This window comes from Monodelphis domestica, chromosome 1 (genome assembly GCF_027887165.1).
Source record: "Monodelphis domestica isolate mMonDom1 chromosome 1, mMonDom1.pri, whole genome shotgun sequence".
In the NCBI taxonomy this organism is placed as follows: Eukaryota; Metazoa; Chordata; class Mammalia; order Didelphimorphia; family Didelphidae; genus Monodelphis; species Monodelphis domestica.
In genome coordinates, this window is record NC_077227.1 from 525,287,310 (window position 1) to 525,311,800 (window position 24,491).

General features: G+C 36.2%; 1 protein-coding gene across 3 annotated transcripts in view; it reads left to right on the forward strand.

The window, feature by feature from the left end:
• The first annotated feature begins 6,800 nt into the window (after nt 1–6,800).
• The window catches only part of RASGRP3 (RAS guanyl releasing protein 3), a 155,254-nt gene continuing 137,563 nt past the window's right edge, over nt 6,801–24,491 (forward strand). Inside the window, exon 1 of one of the 3 annotated variants that reach the window (XM_007476066.3) lies at nt 6,801–7,088. The gene's annotated coding sequence lies outside the window, so the exon portion shown is untranslated. The remainder of the gene's footprint in view (nt 7,089–24,491) is intronic. The other 2 variants (XM_056813263.1, XM_056813266.1) reach the window with 2 other exon arrangements.

The window sequence follows — 24,491 nt, forward strand, 5'->3', positions numbered from 1 at the left end:
CGAACTATGGCAGACATGCCCAAAAGGGGCACTCGGGGCCCACTCCTGCAGTCACCCACAAGAGTTTGTTACTAGAAAGCCAGAGGGCTTTGAGGTGGAACTATTCCCCTCCCACTCTCCATGTGATTAGGCCCAATGGGAGAGAATCCTTCTTCCTCTTTCTGAGGCAAGGGGGAGTAAGAGTTGGGTGTGGGAGAGGGGGACACAGCACACAGCACACAGCCTGGGGGAATGGGCACCGCACTTGGTCTCTAAAAGGTTCATCATCACTGCCTTTGAGTATACAAAGTCTCTGCAGGTCAAATCAAACCAGATATACCCTACAGATAGTCCCTTGGATTTATGGTGACATTAATATGAACTATTTCCATGGTTATTTTTCCTTTATGACTGTTTTAAGATCCCTTGATAAATGAATGAATAAAAATGAAAATATTTGTGCAAGGTTTAGGGAGATAATAAGATATTATTATCTTATATTTATATTTATTTATATTTTTATATTATATATAATATATATTATATTTATATTTATATCTAAGATATAAAAAATAAGTGCAAGGTTTAGGGAGATAAAAATAGAAAAGACAGTCAGTGAATATTTTTAAAGTGTCTATTATTTGCTAGGTACTGTCCTAAGCCCTGGTGGGGATAGAAAAAGAGGTAAATGACTATCCCTGCTCTCAAGGAGCTCAGTCTAATGGGGGATAGATACAACATGTAACCAATTATGTACAAATACATTATATATAAGAAAAATTTGAAATAATCAACAGAGGGAAGTCACTAGAATTGAGGGGGTTCAGGAAAAGCTTCCTGTAAGATTTTAGCTGGAACTTGAAGGAAACCAGTGGTTAGGGAAGCCCATAGATAGAAAATGAGGAGGGACACCATTCTAGACATGAAAAAGCTAGTGAAAAATCCTGGTATTGGGAGAAAAATGAAGATACTGGTGTCCTTGGATTGCTCTGTTTGTGTGTGACTGTGTGTGTGTGTGAGATACAATTTAAGAAGATCATTTTTGCAGCTGAGTGGAAGATGGACCAGAGTGTGGAGAGACTTGAAAGAGGGAGACCTGCCATCAGGTTGTTGCAACAGTCCTAGCGTGAAATGAAGACAGAAGATGGGCACTAAGGTGGTGGTCATGTCATAAGAGCAAAAGGAGTGCATGTGAGAGCTGTGAATTAAGGTAAATTAACAGGCGAAGTAGAACAATGATGGCAACCATAATAACAAGAACAACTAATATTTATGTTGCACTCCAGGTCATACAAAGTACTTCCTTTCAGCAAGTCATTTTGCTATAAAAAAGAAGAAAGTTGAGCCTTAAAATCATATGCTCAAAGTCATCCAGCTGGTAAGTCTCCGATCTAAACTACCAGGAAACTGAGGTTTCCTGAATTCAAATCCAGTGCTCTTTCCATTACAGTTATACTTTAATTGGACCATACCTATATATATATATAAAAAGATGATGTCATTTTCAATGGTTAGAACAAAGTGATTCCTTTTATTAAGTGTCTTCCAGTTGATGGCTGAATAACTGATGAGATTGAGAATGATGGATCTAATCTGAATGCGAAACAACCAAAATAACTAGTCAGGAACTAATCCATTACTTGGCACTTGACCATAAGGACTGGCCTTCAAAAGCCTTTGTCTCTGTTTCCCAACCACACCCCATTCTCCCACAGATACACACAGGAATGCAGTGAGAACATCTCTCCATGTACACATTACCAAGAAGATTAAGGTCATACTATGGAAACAATGTGGTCAAGGCCCACAAGCCAAGTTTCCTCCCTGCCTTTAGACAAGTGTTAGGCAAGGTTCTTATGATTATGGCCTGCCAACAGCTTTGTTTTCCACACACTTTTCTCTAGTCAGGGATCCAAGCCCAACAGGCCTCCCAAATAGCACTTATGGTAGAAGTCCAAAGGCCTTCCCCCAAAGGAACAAACAATTGGCAGAGACTAGAAATAGCCTGATAAATATTTTCATGTTTCAGACGTCATTAAAAAAATTACCAGAATACTGTAGAGAATTTCCTTTTTGTTCACATCAAAGTGTCCCTTTTGAAGGACTGAATAAGCTTCTCGCTCTATTTTTTCATCTGAGAGTCTCAAGCCTTCTTCTTTTTTTCCCTCAAACCTAATGTGAAGAATGTTGCTTCATTTTAGATGCTTAGGAGAGTGAAAGATTTAAAGTGAAGACTGAAGTGAAGCTTGGTAGAGGTAGATTTTGCTCTTGAACTTTGGCAGGACTAATATGTTCTAGTCCTGGGCTTTTACTGAGTGAAATTTTTTAAAATAATTTAATCTTTAAAATTATTTGGTAATTTTAGAAGGTTAAGTTTATAACTATGATCACTTAGGTGCACACTGAAGCTAAAAAACAACAACAACAAACAAACAAAACCCCAAACAAAAAATTCAAACTCACTGAGTTTCAAATAAATAAAGGTCTTTATTTCTTTCCTATAAAGATCTATTAGTTCCATCAACAGAACTGATAATTGAGGATCATAGATTAAGGGTTGGAAAGTATCTTAGATATCATTTAGTCATTCCCTTCATTTTATTTTATTTTAATTTTTTGAATCCTCACCTTCTGTCTTAGTATGTTTTTTCCTTTCCTTGCCTTTCCTTGCCTTTCCTTTCCTTTCCTTTCCTTTCCTTTCCTTTCCTTTCCTTTCCTTTCCTTTCCTTTCCTTTCCTTTCCTTTCCTTTCCTTTCCTTTCCTTTCCTTTCCTTTCCTTTCCTTTCCTTCCCTTCCCTTCCCTTCCCTTCCCTTCCCTTCCCTTCCCTTCCCTTGCCTTCCCTTCCCTTCCCTTGCCTTGCCTTGCCTTGCCTTGCCTTGCCTTCCCTTCCCTTGCCTTCCCTTCCCTTCCCTTGCCTTGCCTTGCCTTGCCTTCCCTTCCCTTGCCTTCCCTTCCCTTGCCTTGCCTTGCCTTCCCTTGCCTTGCCTTCCCTTGCCTTGCCTTCCCTTGCCTTGCCTTCCCTTGCCTTCCCTTGCCTTGCCTTGCCTTCCCTTGCCTTGCCTTCCCTTGCCTTCCCTTGCCTTGCCTTGCCTTCCCTTGCCTTGCCTTCCCTTGCCTTGCCTTCCCTTCCCTTCCCTTGCCTTCCCTTCCCTTGCCTTCCCTTCCCTTGCCTTCCCTTCCCTTGCCTTCCCTTCCCTTGCCTTCCCTTCCCTTGCCTTGCCTTGCCTTCCCTTCCCTTCTCTGATGACTATAGCACCCTGCCTTTCCCTTCAAAGTAGCATTTCATTTATTATTTTCCTTCTGTTTATTTTTTTAAGAAAAGAAAAAAATCTATATTACTCTGAACTCTGAGTATGGAATACATGTATTATGTGAGCAAAAAAAGTTTCTTCTACAAACTTCTATCTAAAAGTAATTAACTTAGGGGGCAGCTGGGTGGCTCAGGGGATTGAGAGCCAAGCCCAGAGATGAGAGATCCTGAGTTCAAACACTGGCCTCAAATACTTCCTGGTGTATGACTCTGGGCAAGTCACTTAACCCTCATTGCTTAGCCCTTACCACTCTTCTGTCTTAGAACCAATACACAGTATTGATTCTAAGATGGAAAGTAAGGGTTAAAAAAAATAAAATAAAAGTAATTAACAATTAAATTCATGTCTCTATTTTTAGAATAGAAGTTTGAATGAGAAACCTTTTTGTTCCCATAAACTTTTTTTGTGTGTTTCATTTTGAAATATGATGTGGTCCTAATGTGGTGAACTAAATAAGAGCTACTTATTGAAGCTAGTATATTCTGATTACTGGATTTCCTTATTCCCTTTGATCTTACAAAGAAGTCATAGATGCCCCTTTCCCTGAAAGAAAAAAAAAAGATATTTTTTTCTTTAAAAAATCTTCCATATCTACTATGTCTATAATATAGCAACATTTGTTGTTCTCACCCTGATCCAGCTCTGTTAATTGTTCAACTAGTATTGCCATTACAGATAAGTCAATGTTATGAACCAACTGAATGAGTCCATCATCATTGTGGCCCTGTGGAGAGAGTACTGGCTTTGAGTTCAAGTCATGCCTCTGTGACACAGATTAGTTCAAAGACCCTGGATGATTCACTTAACCTTTCAAGGGAACTCTTCAGAATATGACTTGCTGACTTGCATGAACAGAGAAAATTTTCAAACAGAGAGGTAGTACTACACATATGAAATCCTAGGTCCAATTCATTCCCTCTTTGACCCTCTCCAAAGAATGATAGAAAGGAATACAAATTGGGTATGGAAGAAGAGCCTGGTAGGAATATTTAGAAGATTCTTGTTCAGATGTACGTTAGACTAGAAGATTACTGGACTTAATTCTGACCTTGAGATTCCATAAATCTGTAAATTCAGTGATTAAATTAAAATATTATACTTTTTACTTTCATCTTGCTGATCTAGGATTTGTCTTTTTTATTATTGTCTTTTCAGCATTGTACATTGCAGTTTGATTCATTCTTAAACAGGCCATGCAAATATATTTTTAAAATTAAGGTATATAAAGTTAGCTTTGAGTCCACTCATTAATCTTTGCCATTCTTATATCTGAGATGGATCCTGAACTGAAGAGGAGGAGGGAAGGTAGGTTGTCTTTGGAAAATTGCACATTTATTTGAATTACTTCTAAGATGATCTTTGATATGAAGGTCCAGTTTTTAACACTAATATTTTACTAATAATGTTGCATAATATTAAGTTGTAGAATATTTCAGTCTCAGAGAATCAGAAATTTTGAGAGAAGGATAGGAACTTAGGGGCTATGTAGTTCAATCCGTTCCTGAGGGAGATTCATCATTACATGTCCAAGAAGAAGTCATTCAGCTTCTACTTGAAGACCTCTAAGAACAAGGGAACCCATACTTCCAGTGGCAGCCCATTTCATGTTAACATAGCTCTAATTGTTGAGAAGTTTTTCCAGACATCAAATCTAAATTTTCTCCTTTGCCAAATTCCATTCATTGCCCCTTATTTTATGCCCCCTATTTATTCAGATATCTGAAATAATTTATAGACTTGTTGGTTTTTCTCAAAAGTTATATTTATATATTTTATTAATCTCAGAAAGATTTGTTTAAATCAGAATAAGTAAATGTAAAAGATATTTTTAGGGCAGCAGGGTGGCTCACTGTATTGAGAGCCAAGCCTAGAGATGTGAGGTCCTGGGTTCAAATATGACCTCAGATACTTCCTAGCTATTTGTTGCAAAACCATTGCCTAGCCATTATTGCTCTTCTGATATTTGGAATCAATGCAGAGTATTGATTCTAAAATGGAAGGTGAGAGTTTTTATAAAAAAAGATATATATATATATGCATATATATATACCTTATTTTTAAAATAAAACTTTCCACTCTCAAAATAAATCTAATCTCTCCTCTAGATGACAAACCTTTAAATACTTAGACAAACAGCTAGTAAACCCCTCTCTCCACCACTTCAAGTACTCTCTTCTCCAAAGTAAACCTGTCCAAATAATTCAATCTATACCATTGAGTCATAGATTCATGAAGAAAAAAGATGACTAATTGCATAGGGAGAATGAGTAATAATCTTTGGACACTCCATATAGTAGCCATGCAATGCCAAGAGAACTTGAGAAAAGCCCCCTTATGTTGAGAAGTATTTCTTAAGCGTCTGCTTTTTTCCAAGCATTGTGTTAGTAAAACAAAAAATAAAACTATCCACTTACTCAAGAAGCTTACATATGATTGGATTTCTGGGAGGATATGGGCAAAAGTCACACTTCATAAGCAAACATGGGTGTATTATGACTTGAATTAGTGGAGAGAGAATCCACACAAATGAGATCAAAGAACCGTTTGAGTCTTGGTGTATTCTAGATCCTTGATCTAGTTAAATATTTTGATCTTTCTTTAAAAGCCACCATTATCTCATCCCAACTGGGTTGCTTTCATTTCAGATGAATATATTTCCCCCCCTGTGCTTGAAAGACTTCCCCAAAATTGATGGACAAGTATTATTGTTATTGTTACACAATCATTCTACTTCTCTTTCTCCTTTGCCTTCTCTTCCTCTCCCTCTTCCTTTCTTCCTCCTTTGTATATCGTAGGTAAAGGAACTTTTTGATCTTATTAGATCATTATAAGAATATATTATATTTGTATTGCTTTTTTGGGTGCAAAATAGAAGTCATTCAAAGTGTTACTGTTTAAATTAACTTTTTTTTACTTGCCTCCTCGAAACAAAAAAATAAAAATGTATTCTAAAATACTTGATTATATAACTCATTCTTATGTAGGCGATTTTACTTAATGTAAAAATCAAAATGTTTAAAGGTCTATTTAAAATATCTATCTCCCTGTCCTCTCTATCTTGGTTTATGAAAACATGCTTTTTATCACATCTTACCTCAGAAAGCTATTCACCTAAATGAGAGTGAAAGGAATGAAGGCTAAAGTTATTTGCTTTTAATTAAGTTTTTACACATCTCCCAAAAAGTATCTAATGTTTTCTGGATAGTGGATTTTGCTCAATGCAAACATCAGGCTTTATTTATTAGAAATTACAGAGAATTTGCTGGCATTTATTATGAGTTAAATAAATATTAGGCTGAAAGGTACATATTTGTAGCTGAATTATTTATGGAAAAATGATTAAACTTATTAGTCAATTAAAATAATAAGTTTATTCTATTATCCATTTTTAAAAGACCCAAGATTTCTCTTTTTAATTCAAATTCATTTCCTGCCTTCTTCTTTCCTCCATACTGGGTTATAACAGACCTATTTATATCCCAGGGAAGGAAAAGACTCCACTGGAGGCAGGAAAACTAAGTTAAGAAAGAATAGGAGGAAGTGTGCTGGCCATTTAGCCAAACAATCTTTAATACATTGAGCTTAAAAGCTAGCAGCTTTACTGTACTGTCCTGGAGTAAACAAATTGCATTTTTCTTTCCACATTTCTTAACGGAATTTGGATAATGGAGGTGATAAGAGCAACCAAAGCAAGAGAATAAGAATTTCTAAGTATTTAAGCAACCCAGAAAAAACCTTGAGCTGAAGAAATAGGGAAATTGAAGGAGAACACCAAATGACAATGTCTTCAGATTAAGGTAAGTGTGATCTCGGTTTCCTCATACCTTTACATATATTTTGGACCCTGGGCACAGAAAATGAAAGAGTTTGCATAGAAATCAGCTTTTATCACTAGATTTTACCTTGTATGAAGCATGAAGGTGACATAGAAATCTCTTCAGTTTTCTCCACTTCAACTCTAACCTTAAAAGATCTCAAAATGAACAGACATTGTTTGCCAGATACCTTATTTAAGATAACTTTATCAATACAATTTTTTTCTTATAGAATAGCTGTCAAAACTCATTTGATAGATTTTCCCCCTGAAATTCTTCCCCAATTTTGTCTCATATAGCATAATTGAAAACATCAGATTTTAAAGCTTTAGAATTATTCTTTGAACAAATAAGGGTCCAGATGACTATATAATACATGCATATGAATGAGCAAGTGTGGGATGTTTTGATTGGCAAAAGTACTATGTACAATTTAAATTTCATGACATATTAAGTGCATATGTAGATATAATAATGTTACTTTTTTTCTTCTCATGTATAATTATCTGGAGATAAAGGGAAACCAGAATTTTTAAAAATCACAGGAAAAATTATGCAAAAAATTCTCCAACAGGAGATAATAAAATATCACAATTAGTAAAATTTAAACCATAAATGTGAGTGCAATGAAAGAACATATTTTGGAAAAAGAAAGGGAGAGAAAAAGTGGATTCATTTAAAGAGCAGTAGATACTGCCCAGAAGTACTTGGAAAACTCTAAGGGAAATCTGCAGATTCTTTAAACATTCCTTAATATTAAACAAGTCCATTTGTTTACTTTATGCCCTCTGTATTGCATCTGTTACTGATAATATTCATATTGGTTCATTTGGAGTAACTCAATTAATGTTACTACCAGTAACTATAGGAGGAATAAGCACTTGGTGGCTTTTTGCAAAGAAGAGAAGGAGGAAATGTGTCTGTATGTTGTTGTTGTTTTTGTTTTTTCCTGGAATAAGATTGGTATGTTTAGATTCTGTTGCATGAAGATAGTCAAATTGGATGTCTAAGGAGACATAAAGGAAGAGTCTGCTAAGCCAGCTGCTTCAAATGTGCATAGGACTAACTGCTACTGTCTCAGCTCATCCCTTCTGGGTATTCCCTTTTCTGCTTAAAAAAAAAAATCACTTGCCTTCTTTTATTTCTGTAGAGACTATCTTGTGGTATTTATACATATCCTGCATGTGTCTTGATTGGTCTTATGCACTCACATGTCTTGCCCATTTTACAGTTTTTAAAATGGCTCTTCTCTTTCTAATGCTTCCTCCTGGGTTTTTAAAAATAATCTATGGGAAAGGAGAGGTTAGGTGTCTCAGGAGATAGACCCAGGTCTGGAGAAGGGAGATCCTGTATTCAATTCTGGCCTCGATACTTTCCTAGCTGTGTGATCCTGGGCAAGTCACTTAATCCTAATTGCTTAGCCTTTTGCAAAATGATCACTGAAGAAATCATGTTTTCATACATACACACACACATATTTATTTCTATATACATCATATATATCTATTTCTGCTGTGATAATTTTATTTCCTGCTACTCTCTAGAAGCTATTGTCTTGATTAATTTTGCCACTGAATCTCTGGGGTTCTATAAGTAAGCCAACAGTTGTTTGTTGTTGGTGGTTTTTTTGCCTCCTTTTTACTTGTTTATTTCCTCAATTGCTATAGATGATAAACACTTCAAACATTCTTTCCACAACAGTATAGACAATGGAGATCCTTTGCTTTGTGTTTGATTCTAGTGGGAAAGCTTCTAAAATTTGGTACGTGCCCACTACAGGTGGGCATTCTACTAGGATATTGGATTGCAAAGGTAAATAGTCTGCTCTCAAGGACCTTATAATCTCCCTGGAGAGTGAAGGTGGGGTACAACATGTTAGCAGGTAAATGATGATCTCAGGAGAGCTTCTAGCTTCTGAGTTTATGACAACTCTGTTTCAAAACACAAAATAAGAAACCTTTTTCTCTTGGCTAGACCACCATGGCCTTTCCCATAAAAATTGTGGCACATGGGGACATTTTGTTTATTAGGGAGGGCAAGGATTTTTTTCTCAATTCAGTACAGACTATGGAAGAAAAAGGAAAATGAAATTAACTGGCAAACAATGGCTTGGAAGAAATAAGGCATATGATGTTTTACCATTTCTGTAAAAACAAAACGAAACATTATTTCATTACCTCAGAGCCAAGAGAGTAATTTGGAGTTGATCTCCTTGCTTCAAGAGGATGAGCACTGAAGTAAGGTGTTTTGTTATCATCATCCACCGACTCTAAATTTTGTTGTAGACATTTGCTTATAAAGATACTCATATCTATGATATATGTTATATTGATGCTCAAAACTATTCTCTTATTTGATATATTTAAATACTTTTTATAGGGAAAGAGCAATGATTAAATGAGACCAAAATGGTTGAAATCCTGGATATATATTTCACTTGATATATTTATTATAAGAATACCTTTTGCTAACCTTTTGTAGTCAATCTTATTCATGAGTCTTTAATCACCAGCTTCCAGGATTTGCAGATTCATAAAAATTACAGAAAGGTTTCTTGATTTGTGTAGATATTGAAGCTTTTTATATTGTCAGTGAATACAAATGTTTATTTGTCACCTACTATGGACTACGCACTGCGCTAAATCCTAGGGCTACAAAGAAAGGTAGAAGATAGTCCTTGCTCTCCAGGGATCTATCATCTAATGAGGGGAGACAACATAGAACAACTATATACAAGAAGTTATATACAGGTTAATTGGAAGTAACCAACAGAGGGAAGGCACTAGAGTTAAGGGAGATTAGAAAAGACTTCCTATAGAAGGTGACATTTTAGTTGAGACTTGAAGGAAACCAGGGGCAGATCTCTCTCTCTCTCTCTCTCTCTCTCTCTCTCTCTCTCTCTCTCTCTCTCTCTCTCTCTCTCTCTCTCTCTGTGTGTGTGTGTGTGTGTGTGTGTGTGAGAGAGAGAGAGAGAGAGAGAGAGAGAGAGAGAGAGAGAGAGAGAGACAGACAGAGAGAGAGACAGACAGAGAGACAGACAGAGAGAGAGAGAAAATTACAGGTAAAAAAGGTAGTGAGCAAAAATACCTAGAAAGGGAGATGGAGTGTATAGTCTGAGGAAATGAAAGGAGGCCAGTGTCATGGATAGCAGAGGTGTTTGGGATGACATGGGCTGTAAATGCAAAAAGACTATCTAGGTGGTTCAGTGGATTTAGTGCCAGGCCTAGCGATGGTAGGTCTTGTATTCAAATGTGACTTCAGATACTTCCTATCCAGGAGGATCTGGGCAAGTCACTTAACCCTCATTGCCTAAGCCTTAATGCTCTTCTACCTTAGAACCAATACAAAGTATTGATTCCAAGCCAGACAGTAAAGGTTTTAAAAAGAAAACTAGAAAGGTAAGAAGGGGCCAGGTGTGGTGTGTTTGAAAAGCAAGTGGATTTTATATTTCATCCTGGAAGGGCAAAGGAGGTAACAAGAATTCATTACATTTTTGCTAGGCTCCAAATGCTATGTCAGGGATTCCACTGGAGTTGGCTGAATGTTGGGGTGACATGACCAAAGTTGCATTTTAGAAATATCATTTTGACAACTGAATGTAGTGGAGAAGTGCTTGAGGCAGAGAGGCCAACCAGCAGGATGTTGCAATAGTTCAGGCATGAGAGGATGAGGGCTTACTCCAGGATAGTGGCAGGGTCAGGTAGCCCTGAACCATATCAGGGAATTGCAGAATGTAGGAAACAGAAGGAACCTTATTTTACCACCTTCTTTTAAAGATGTAGAAACTGGCCTTGAGAAGTTATATGCTTGCTTAGTATCACTTAGTCAGCAGCAAGGTAGAGATTCACATCTAAGTCTTCTGATATCCAAGTCTAGTGCTCTTCCCTCTATTCTAATGTAATTATAGTTCATCAGTCTTTAAATTTCATATCAGCTATGCTTGCATGTAAGGACATGTCTTATCACCTTTTTATCCCTCAGTGTCTAGTAGAATAGATGTCTAATAAATGTGGAATTTTAATTACCAGGTATTCTTCCAAGCCCTGGAAATTCAGTTTCTTCCCTTAATGAGTTTGTCATCTAGTTTGGGAAGAACTCACATAGGTCTGTCATTCTTCAATGCTTGAAGATATGTGATTTCCTTGGAGCAATCATTCCATTCCACCAAAGCTGACTGTGATGGTTCTGCAACTCTTAGTAGATAATCTTTCAGGTACTGCTTGTCAGTCAGTGAAAAAGGACTTATTAAATACTTTTTACATGTTAAGCACTGTGTGAAGGATACAAAAATGTAGTAATTTCCTTCTAAGAATTCACATTCTAATGCTGGTCTTTTTTTTTTTTTAAAGGATCACCCTGCATCCAACCTGCTGATTTCTCTTATTTTAATCTTTCTCAATTCAAGGCTGGTCCTTAGATAGCAGACTCCATCATTGGTTTGGACTTAGAGCCTTTCTCTTTCTTTCTTTCTTTCTTTCTTTCTTTCTTTCTTTCTTTCTTTCTTTCTTTCTTTCTTTCTTTCTTTCTTTCTTTCTTTCTTTCTTTCTTTCTTTCTTTCTTTCTTTCTTTCTTTCTTTCTTTCTTTCTTTCTTTCTTTCTTTCTTTCTTTCTTTCTTTCTTTCTTTCTTTCTTTCTTTCTTTCTTTCTTTCTTTCTTTCTTTCTCTCTTTCTTTCTCTCTTTCTTTCTCTCTTTCTTTCCCTCCCTCCTTCCCTCCCTCTCTTCCTTCCTTCCTTCCTGCTCAGGCTTAGATCTGATACTAACCTCATGTAGGTGTGTGGAAACTTTCCAGATATCTCTCTTCTTTAAATTATGTAAGGTTCTATTCATCTCTTTACCATCTTTATTATTTATTTTTTGATAGATTTATATATTTCTGAGAGAGGAAAATTGAATTCCACTGTTATTATTATTATTATTATTATTATTATTATTATTTATTTCTATCTGTATCACATTTATTTTTTTCTTTAAAAATCTGGGGGCCATAATTCACATAGGTCCAATATTAATAATGCTTCATTATACATAGTATCATAACTCCCAACATTATATAATTACTCTGTTCATCCCTTTCAGTTATACCAATTTTTAGCCTCAACTCTGTCAGAGATCATGACTGTTACCCCTTGCCTTCTCTGAATCAGCTGAGGCATAGTATGTTCTGCTCTAGTCCCTCACCTTTAAACTATGTTTGTTTCTCACTTTCAGTATATTTCTTGTAGATATCACATTGTCAGGTCCTAATTTTTTGTCCTTACTGCTATCCCTTTTCTTCCAACATGTGAATGATTTACAGCTTTTCTAACTTATGAGGACTTACCATAGCTTTCCTTCATTGGCTTAGCTTTTGGGAGCCCAACATCAACTCAGTGCCATATTGATGCTCAGAGGAGATACAAAAGAAGAGGTGGTGGCTTTCTCCCTTCCTTTTCATAGCCTACTGAGTGGGTAACTTCCTGCTTCTGTCTCCAATTTTCAATGCAGCCTTACAGTCACAGGGCCTAAAGGAACATTTGAGTCATCCCAAAGTCCTTCAGTGCAGAGCTAGAAAACATGCCAAGTTTCATTGTTCCCTTTATAGTTATAATAAATAGTTAGAGAATATTACAGATAATATATGTTATAGAATGTTCAGAGGAAGGAGAGGTCATTGTGACCTGATGTGACTAGAGAGCCAATGTGTAATGGAGGATGGCTCAAAGCTGAAAAAGCTAGGAAGGTTAGATGGTGGTTTCTAGGCAGTAAATAAAGGTATGAGTGCACACAATTCATTCTAAGACCCCAAAATACTTCAATTTGACTGGAATGGATTATGTGTGAGATTAGGGTAGGAAATCACATTGGGGACACGGGTTGGAATCAAATCAGGAAGATTGTACTGTTTCAAAAAGATAAATGCAGTCATAATTGTATATAGTCTCCCTAGTGTGGGTCAGCACAGTGGCAGTGTGCAGGATGAATTGGAAGAATATGTTTGTAAGTAGCAAGAATAGTTGGGAAGCTGCTATGGTTGTCAAGGTAAGGTGATGAAGACCCAAATAAGGGTGCAGGTAACAGGTGAGTATAGATGAGGGAGGAGCTGCAAAGGAAAAGAAAATAGAATTGGTTGAAATTATAAAGAAGTAAATCCCATTTTGACACATAAGAAAAAAAATTCAACAATCAGAAACAACCAAAAGTAGGAGTTGCTAAGGTAATAGAGAGCTTTGCATTACTGGGCTGGTTCCATCCTAAGGTTGAATGACTATTTGTGAGATTAGAGATGGAATCCCTGATCAAGGCAAGATTAGACTATATCACAGGATCATAGATTTAGAGCTGCAAAGGATCTTCAAGGTCTTTAAGTTCAACCCCACATTTTGTGAATAAAGAAATTAAGGAAACAAGCTCCAGAGGTAAAGTTGCTTGCCCATGGTCACTCAGGCAATCCTGTACTCCATCCACTGTAGCTTTCTATGTGGCAGGAACTGTGCTAAGCTCTGGGTATGCAAAGAAAAAGCAAAAATGTCCCTGACTGCAAAGAGCATAGATTCTACTAGATAAGATTCTAGGACTTCATAACTGCTTGTATAAGGGGATTGAGTAAGAAGAAAGAGTAAAAAAATGATTCTAAGCTTTGGAGTCAGAGTAACTAGGACAGCAGAAGTGCCAGGAATAAAAATTGAGAGGTATATAAGGGAAATTGCTTTTTGGGAAACATAATGAGTTCAATCAGTTAGAAACGTGTGAATGAAGTACATGATAATGAGTAAGAGTATAGATATAAATTCAGAAATCAAGTTGTTAAGATCTTAAGGCACAAACTCATGACAGATACTAAGGATTAGTTATTATTTTTTAATGTGAAGACAAATTTGGAGAATAGCTAGGTGGTGCAGTGGACAGAATGCCAAGCCTGAATTCAGGAAAACTCATCTTTCTGAATTCAAATCTGACCTCAGACCCTTGTTAGCTATATAATATTGGGCAAGTCACGTAACTCTGTTTGCCTGCATTTCCTCATCTGTAAAATGAACTGGATAAGGAAATGGCAAAGCAGTCCAGGTATCTTTGCCAAGAAAACACCAAATTGAATCACAAAAAAACCAGACATGACCAAAATGACTGCTGATGACAACATATTTAGAGAAGAAAAGTTAGCAATGAATCCAGAATAGGAGACAGAGAAAGAGAAGTATAGGAAGTAGTAGGACAACCAGGGCAATATGTTGTGTCATAGAAACCAAAAGAAAAAAATCCAAGAAATTGAAAAAGGACAGGGGGTGTTATTATGCAAAAAGTATCAGATACTATGGAAAGAACAAAGAAAAAGAACACCAAGAAAAGGTTATTGGATTTTGAAGTATAACTTTAGTGTAAAGTATCATCCATCAGTGGTCCTGGAAGCTAGAAGGATATTTGCAGAGATATGTGCATATGAGTAGGCTACAATACATTGCCAGCCAACAAATACTTGAGAGGCATCTGAAGAGTATGTGATTTGCAGGTATGCTAGTAGTTATGTGGCAAGGGACAGAGACACTCGATGCATTCACTGGTCTCCAGACAATGTCAACAGAACTTAAGAAAGGCTTCTGCCATATTGGGTAATCTTGGTGGAGGATTTAGAGGAATAGTATGGTATAATGTCTAGAGAAGCCATTGATCCCATGTCATGGGGTCAGTAATATCTGGGGTATAGATGCTTTCTAACTGTGTGACTCTGGGCAAATTACTTAATGTCTTTATTTCGGTTTTCTCATCTGTAAAATGGGGATAATTGTAATACATTCTCCCAAGGTTTGTTGTGAGATAAAATGCGATTTTATATACCTATGTAATCTTGCAAATATAAAAGATTTATACACATTTGATGCTATGGTGGAAAGATTATTGTCTTGGGAATCAGGAGGCCCAGGGTCTAGTCTTGTTTATGCCGTTTATTTTTTGTACAACTTTGAGCAATTCACTTAACCTCTCTAGGCCTCTGTTTCTTTCCCTGGAAATGAATGGGATGTAATTGTCTCTAAGGTTCCTTTCAATTTCAGAATTCTAGGATTGTGGGTATTCATCATAACAACTCACTCAAAAACTTCTTTAACATGATGTTTAAAAATGGAGTCCTAAAGTCATTGAAGGACAGAGCTAAAAGGGGCATGGCCTAGAATCTAGAATTTAGATGGTTTTTGGCATAAGCAATTCCAGAATGAAAATGAAATTAAAAATCACTACATATATTTAGATATACACATATGTATATGAGTGCCTAAATACTGACAGATAGCAGGGTACACTGGATAGAGATCTGGCCTCTCAGTCAGAAAGATCTGGGGTTAAAAATCCAATTCTGAAACATCCTGGCTCTGTGACCTCTCAACAACTTATTTAGCTTTTCAGTCTTTCAGGGAATTCTTTAAGACTAAAAATGGCATCAGTGGTTTATAGACTAGAAAGTTATAGAACCACATTGGTAGAAGGAATTCCTTTGCTTCAGTGGACAGGTATACTGACAGCCAGTTAGAGTTAATATACCAGCTATAAGTTAGTTAATACAACATATAGGTAACATTTCAAAAGATACACATAATTATCTAGGCAGTATAGAATATAAAGTGCCTAATTTGGAGTTGGAAAGACCTGAGCTTGAATATTGCTTAAGATACTTACTGTGTGACCTGGGTAAGTTATTTATCTTCTCTGGGCCTCAGTTTCCTCACCTATAAGTGTTATTTAAATGCTAGTTATTATTATTCTACATAATGTGTTTATCTTTGCTCTCTATTTCCAATCTTTTTAATCAGTTTCTCTTGATGGTTACATCATCTTCCTAATTACCCCAGCTCCAAACGTTGGTGTCATCTTTGACTCTTTCCACTTCTTCAAATACTACATACTATTAATTGTCAATTTTACCATCACAATAGCCCTTGAAACTGTTACCTCCCCTCTAATGAGATGGTAGCCAGATCCTGATTCAAATCAATATAGAATCTCCTGAAGCAATAAGATATATTAAAATACATATTGTTTGAGGTTTTATTTATCTAAAATATAGTAATTGGTTCTATCTCAATGGAAAACCCCAAATGAGGTCACAAAAAGGCCTATATGGATAATACTGAAATGACTAAGCAACAATAATGCAAATTATTTTTATTGCTTATAATGCAAACATTTCATTATTCATTAGTAAATATATTCAAAGCCTATCTTTTTGGTCTCTTCTTCACATAGCTTCTAAATTAATCTTTTGCTCTGACTAGGTTTCTCTGCAGTTTTGACATCTTCAGTGACTCTCCATTGCTGAAAGCAATACTCAAGCATCTAAATTCTCTATAATCTGTCTCCAACCTACTTTTTAGTTTTCATTTGAGTCCCCTTAACATAATCACATTCCAACCCAGTTAATTGTTCTGATAATCACCCTGCTCTCTACTGTCTCCAAAAGCAAAACCCTCCTTGTACATCTCTAACTGTTGAAATCTTTCTTTTTTCTTCAAGTCATATCTCATGTCATTTCCTCTTTGAAGCCTAACTTGATCTTCCTTGTGAAAACAATCTCACCCTCCTTATATATATTTAGCACTTTATCTCTCTCTCATTCCCTTTTCTCACATTCTTCTTTGTACCACACTTACATATATCCTTATTTTCTTTCTCTCGTTAAGCTATATACCCTTCTGAAGTGCAAGAACTCTGCTATTCTCCATTTTTCTACACGACTATTTATGGGGCCCAGTGTCTTGTCCATGCTATTGACTTAGTAAATATCTCATAAATTGAAATGAAATGTCTTCCTGATTCTACACTTTATCTACCTCTATCCTTTGTGCTTAAATATCCCAAGCATAGAATATTTAGTAGAATAGAGAATCTATGAGGGAAAAATAAAATAATTTAATTTAATTCATATTCTAGTATTTAATAGTGCCTGGCACATAGTAGGTGCTTAAGGATACTTATAGAATTGAACTAAACTGCTATAGCCATTGATTGGGGGCCTGTTATTATAAATGAGGCCTCACACATTAGCATCTATAAAAATAAGAAAATATTGCAGTTGGGGATTTGATACTAATAATATTTTTTGCAGGTGTGGTTTGGCTAAAGAAATATTGGGGAAACTTCTTTTAACTTAAGTGATTTTTTCCTCTTTGTTTTTTGGTTTCTCCTCAATTTATTTTTTCATATAGGGGATAAAAATGGACCAATAAATCCATTAACTGTAATCCTTTTCCCTGCCTGCCCTCTTGTGGGAACACCAGTTATCATTCTTATGGCCAGATGGCAAGGAGAGGAAGGCCAGAGAACACTAAGTAAGGTTTATCAGCAATTCTCTTATTGTAGAATTGGCCCTGGAATGCATCAAAATTGAGTGTCCCTTCTCCTTTGGGACTTCTTTAATGTATTTATTATGTCCAAAATGTTTTTCTATCAGGTAAGCAGTTTGGACACTGATTGTACTAGGGGATTCTGAAAATGGATTCCTTTAAAGTCATGTTTACCCCTAAAATTTTCATTCCCTAAATAGATGTCCACAAAAGATATATTATAGATAGATAAAAGATCCGTCAGCAAAAATTTGCCTAGTGCCTACTCCATGCCAGGCACTACACTAGGGGCTGAGGCTACAAAGACAAAAATAAAACAGTGCCTACCCTCAAAAAGCTTACCTTCTATTTAGAAAAACAATATGTGCAGATCAGTAAATTCAAAACATAATTTTGAATGGAGGGCCTGGGTTGAGGTTGAGAGGTAGATACGATTATATTATTTCCATTTTGCACACAAAGACCCTGGGACTAAGAGATTAAGTGACTTGTCTATGGTCACACCATAAAGTAATTGAAACAGAATTCAAAGCCAGGTCTACGCGACTTCTAAATCAGCAGTCAGTACAGGTTTTATGCTATACAACTGCTCGGTTTATTTTAGGTTTCACTTAAATTTTGTTAACTGAGTTGACTAAAGAAACATCAGTGATTTGAATGAAGCTCATTCTTGTTCCTTACTGTCTTCCTGAGTGCTTATTCAGTGTTATTATCAAGCATACATTTGAATGGCGTTCATTAGCAGAATTCTACACTTCCTCTCTGAATGTTTTTCCAATTACCTTCATTTAGTTATTACAAAATATATGATTTATTATTGAGTCAAATGTGGAAAGGCAAGCCCTGATGGGTGCTCTAATTTCTTGCTGAGATGGCTGACAATAACACTCTTGTGCTAATGTTGCCCTTAATAAATCATCTTCTGCATCTTTGTCCAACAAAACACCATATCCTGTTTGTGACAGAATAATTCGTTGTAATGGAAAAGATTGTGATGGCTGTAGCAAGTCCTATGACTTCACTGTATCCACGAGCAACAGGAAACAAAGAGAGACTTTTTTTCATATAATTGTTTTAATAATAATCTACAATTGGAGGAAATGAATGGCAGAAAACAATTATGGGCAGACAAGATGGTCAGTAAATAAGATTGGGAAACACTGTTGAGCCAGCCTCAGCTTAATTCATTCAAAGGTTTTAGAGCATTCCCCAGATATTGTTGTTTTGCTCTTAATCTCACTCTAAATCACTATTGTTTTCACGAAGCCCGCAGTTGAACCATTCTTTGTTGGCAGGGATGTTTCCCCAATATGTTTTGAGTTTAGTAACATGGCTATACTGCATTAGGGATTTGAAACTGAACTTTTTATTTATGATATTTATTATAGACTTTAAAGGTCGTCAAGCAGACTTCTCCATGCACAATACTGAAAATAGCCTGGCATTTTGCTGTATCCCTTTCTTGGCCCCATTAAATAGCCTACCATCCGACTAAAGCATTTGGAAAGAACCAGTTTTTTCCTCCCTGCTCCCCTCAGTAAAAGCTACCTTTTAAATAAATAAAGACATGTTTCTAGCATCTGGAAAATTTGCTTTCACTCCTTATCATATCAGAAACTAATTAAAAAGCATTTAAAATAGAGAGTTAAGGAGACAGAATGGCATCATAGAAAAAAGCACTGCTTTTAGACTTAGAAAACTTGAGTTCAAATCTTGCCACTCACTATTTCTTTGAGCTTGGCCAAGGCACTTTTGGCTAACAAAATAAGGACTCTGGACTAAACACCCTCTAAGTTCCTTTCCAGTTCTAAATCTATGAGTCTATGATGGTTGATTCTATGAATATCTATTTCCCCTCCTTAATAATGCTTATAATTAGTGAACATAAAGATTAAAAACTGATGGACACATTATAAATGGAAAAGTAAACAAGCTAAATAAAGCATGATATAGAAATGTTCACAATAGCACCTGGGCATGGATTCTTATGAAAATTGAACTGTTCTTTTCTAATTCACCATTAAGTGATGGATTCCATTCACTATTTATAATCCATCTACAATGTACAGGTAAAAGAAAGCTTGGTGGAATGGATAGTCAGCCTTTGAGACAGCATATCATGTGTTCAAGTTTTGCCTTTGAACTATGCTGACTGAGAGCTTCTGGACAAGGCACTTAACCTCTCCTTGCTCCCAAGTAAGCAATTCTCTAAAACAGGAGGTTGAAGAACTGTTTTCTTATTGGTAAAGAGAGTTCCTTCACAAGGATTTGTGAATATCAGTGAAATCACATTTAAAAAAAATCTATGTTATACTAACTATTGGGTATGCAGAAAGCAAAAGTTTTCTTGGGGATAAAAATATGCTCCCACATCTAATTACTATAATAATGATTTCAAGGGCAATGTGATAACAACTGGAGTGGGAAGGTTTTTTTTTTAATTGTTAAGTCATATCCAACTCTTCATGATCTCATTTGGGGTTTTCTTGGCAAAGACACTGGGGTACTTTGAAATTTCCTTCTCCAGCTCATTTTTCAGATGAGGAAAACTGAGGTAAACAGGGTTAAATGACTTGCCCAGGGTCACAGAGTAAGTGTTTGAGAGCAGATTTGAATTTAAGAAGATGAGTATTCCTGACTCTTGGCCCAACTAGCTGTCCTGGGGAAGTCAAGGACTGGCTTAATGCTGGAGATTGCTCCTGAGTGTGCTTTGAAAGAAGCTAGAAATTTTGTCAGGCCAAACTACGGTCTTGTCATGGGGGGAGCTGGATGCTTAGTGAGTCACAAAAGCTTGTTTTAAACCCAACCTGGACAACTTTATTCCCAGGATAATGCAGAAGCTAGCAGGGATGGGTTCCCATAGGATCTTTTATCAGAGGAAAAAGGCACATTAGGGCTACTGCTGCATTTGCACTGTTCCCTGTCTCCCAGCTCCCACCTTCTAATTTGGGAGTGACCTGCACCAAATACCAAATATTGGCTCCAAGTCTATGTTTTACTGGTAGCTGCCATCATGGCACCCTTCAATGAACTGAACTAGTTTTGCTTATTTGAGTTCTGAAAGATAGTGAAGCACAATATCAAATAGAGTGGATAGAATTGCTAGAGATTTTATCAGGAAGACCCCAGTTCAAATCTCTCTCTCTGGCATTTACTAGCTATGTGACCCAGGCTACTTATTTAGCTTCTGTGAGCATCAGTCTTCTCATTTTAAAAATGAGGTTAATAACAGCACTTTCCCTATGTAAATTTTATGAGATAGAGGGCTGTTAGTCGTCTCCTAATTATTTTATTTTTCATTTACTCAATTGAATTCTTAGTTTAAAAAAAATAAAATGTAAGTTTCTTGAAGGCAGAGACCGTGCCTCTGCCATTGTCTGTTTATCGTGCCTGTGCCCGATGAGCCTACTACAGTGTAGAACATAGTAGATGTCTAATAAAACATGTGCTGAATTGGACTGAAATAATGTGTGTACAACAGGCCATGACAATCAAGGAAATGAATACTCAAAGACAGATGCTATTTAATTTTTGCTCTTGTCTCTCCTGTGCCAGCAAAATACCAGATGTAGGCATTTAATAAATTCTTGTTGAGTGATAGATCGAACATTTGGCTATAGATTTTCCTTGATGTCTTTAGCTGGGGTCTCAGCATTGTTATATAGTCTGTCAAATATTTTAAATGGGTTTACAGAGAGTAGCATATGGTCATTGGATCAAGGAAACACAAATTTTGAGCGAGAAGAATTCATCTCTTCCCACCCTCTCATTCTACAGATGAAGAAACGGAATAGAGAAGTTCAATATCTTCATGCTCAAGAGCCAGAACTGGAATCTGGATTCTCTGATTCTAAATCCAATATTCTTTCTAGAAGTTCTTAAAACTTCTGATCAAAGAAGTCTTAAATATATAAAAAAAAACCTATGAGTCCTCCCCCTTCAAAATATTCCACAAAAAAACCCTACCATTGTGACTCCTTGCTGATGCCATTTATCCTAGACTGAGTTTCTGCATTGTCTTCTGTGTAAGAAGCATGCTACAATGATCTTCTATGACTTTTCTGCCCTGGGGCCTCTCATGCAGATCAGATGGGAAGGGTGAAGCTTGCCCTGTGAACTACCAAATGGAGTGCTATAAAAAGAGAGGCAGGCAATGGAAGCAGGCAGGACCAAAATACACAGGAGATTCAATTTTCCATGGTCTACCAATTTGACCCTTTGAGTGTGTCAGGGGCCTTGAAACATTAATTCCTGGAGCCATTTTAAATAAATTGTGACAAATTGTAATGACCACTTTTTCCAGCCCTTCTTTTTTTCTGTTTTAGTCTCAGAGGGTCTGGACATGAAGTTACATTGAAAGCAGTAAGAAAAATTTAACATCAGAAGAACATTTGAATAAATTGAAAATGCAAAGAATATATATAAGCAATATTCCCCATACGTCTTTCACAAATAGATTGTAATCTCTTTGGATCTCAGAACACATTCTTCCATAGAAATATTGTTAAAGAATGTGGTCAGTTTCCCAGAATTGGGTTATATTCCCAGGAACTGAGATACTGCATGTTGGTAAGGACAATAGGAGAAAACAATGAGTAATAAAACAAATCAACAAAAGAAATTAGGGGAGAGAGTATCAGAAATTGAAGCAGGAGGCAATATTTTTCAACCTTTGAGTATATTGAAGATTTGAAAATCAGATAATCATAACTCAAGATCAACAAACACTCATTTATTGATTCCTAAATTCTTACCTAGGTTTTGATATTAAATATTGTCCCTCCTTTTCTTCTCCCCTTGTCCCCAAACTAACCCTTCCACATTTGACCCATTCCTTCCTCTGATAATTTGTTCCCATAATTATTCTGACTCATTCCAAATAATCAATCAACAAGCATTTAAGTGTCTACTGTTTTCCTGGCAATGGACTAGGTGCTGAAATATTAAGAGCAAAATGGAGTAGACCTTGCCCTCAAAAAGTTTATATTTCTGGAGAGAAATTTCAGCATCTTCATGCTCTCTGTTTCTGTTGGCTCTTTCTCCTCTACCATTATACATTATTTTTCATCTTATATGCATGTGTGTATATATTTGTGCATCTATATGCTCATCAAAGTCCCATGTCTATTAATGATTTTGTTGAAATGACCTCTCAAATCACAGAACTGGTCTCATCATTGTGTCTGATTGTACTACTCTACTCCACCCACCTGAAATGTCCCCCTTCCTAGTCCAATTTCATTCAATTCAAAATTTATTTTGGCAATCCATTGAATTTTATTCATCCTCCTCTAAGTTTATTCATCTGTTAAGCATCAGTTTATAAAGCCATTGAAATATAGAATAACTAACATTTATATAGTGCTTTAAGATTTATAAAGTACATTATATAGGTTATCATATTTGGTCCTCACAATGATCCTGTGACATCGGTGCTTTTATAATCCATATATATGTATATGTAGAATCTATATGAATCTATATGTGCATATATTTATATCCATTATATTATCTATTGTATAATGGGGAGAGAGAGAAAGAGAGAGAGAGAGAGAGTTTCAGAGGAGATAACATGTGAGGAGTTTAGAAAGTGTCTTGTAGGAGGTAGTGTTTGAGATGAAACTTGAAGGGAGCTAGAGGTTGTAGGATGTAAAGAAGAAGGAGATAATTCTAGGTCTGGGCAATGGCACAGACACAAGATTTCTTGTAATTTGTACACAGGCACCAGCAAGCAGGCCAGTTTGGCTAGAATGAGTATGTATGGAGTAATATGGAATCAGTCTGGAAATGATAGATTATAATCAGACTGTGATAGGATTTAAATGCCCCAAAAGGAGTTTATATTTTATCTTTGAGGGAGTAAGCAGTCAAGCAATCTTTTCAAATAGTTCTGTGGTCAGATCTGTGCTTTACAAAAGTCAATTTGCCATCCATTCTCCTAGGGAAAAGTGAAATAGCCATGTGCTTTGGTGATTTGCAGTCTGATGGAGTCCCTACCAGAGGTTCATTTGGGGAAATATATATTTTTCTGATAATATCTACTATTAAGAGCATTGGTGTCCACAAAGGGTGGTACTATGTATAGAGAAATGTGAATTGAGGTTTTACTGAAAGTATTCTTTTCCCTAGTGATGTGGAAAATTAACCTAATGTTCTAATAGATCTCCTGGTCACTTGAAAATAAATGACCATGGCTTGGAGGGAAAAGAAGCCAAGATGACATAACCATTGACAGTTCTGGGGAATGCAGAGACCTGGCAAGGACAACAAGGGATATGATGCATGGAAAAAAAGAACTTTTATGGTTTTTAACCTAACTGGCTATTTTGTACTCAGGAAAATACTTTTGTTCAAATTTCCTTGCAAAGGGTCCACTGAATGAGTGCAAACTAAGCACTCAGCTTTCTCATTTGAATGAGATACTGCTTTAAAAGATAGACACTAAAGCATGTAGAACTCTTATTGATATTTGGTTTGAAATATCCTGATAATTAGGCTAGAACAGTTGGAGGAAAGTAGCTTATAAGAATGCCACTACATGAGAGGGTTCATAGTTTCCTGGTGTATCACCCAATAACATTCCCAGAAAATCTGACAAATATCTGTAAAAATAGTAAAAATACCTGTTAAAAAAACCTGGGTAAATGATGCCAAATACAGTTACCACTTTGTATGGTAGATTCAAACTTCCTCCACTTGGAATCTGAGCAAAAACTTTAATTCTGGAAACAACCTTTCATCTGTTTTACAGATAAGATTGAGTCAAACTTTCTAACACTTTTTCTAGATAATTGGGAAGAAGAATTGACAAATTGTACAGTCTTGCATGGTTTATTTTCTTCAAATTTACAAGAAAAAAATAAATTTCCCAGGTGGATTGGAGGTCATTACTGTTACTTCAAACCTTAAAAGGAGAAAGAGAGAAAGAAATATCCTAATTCAGTTCCAAGGTGTCAACTTCTTTAGTTGTTCATTCTCTAAACTTCCTCAAATTTATTCTCATTATTTATCTATTTGTTTGAATTTCCCTCATGGAATCTCACTGTAGAGATAGTCAGTCAATAAACATTTATT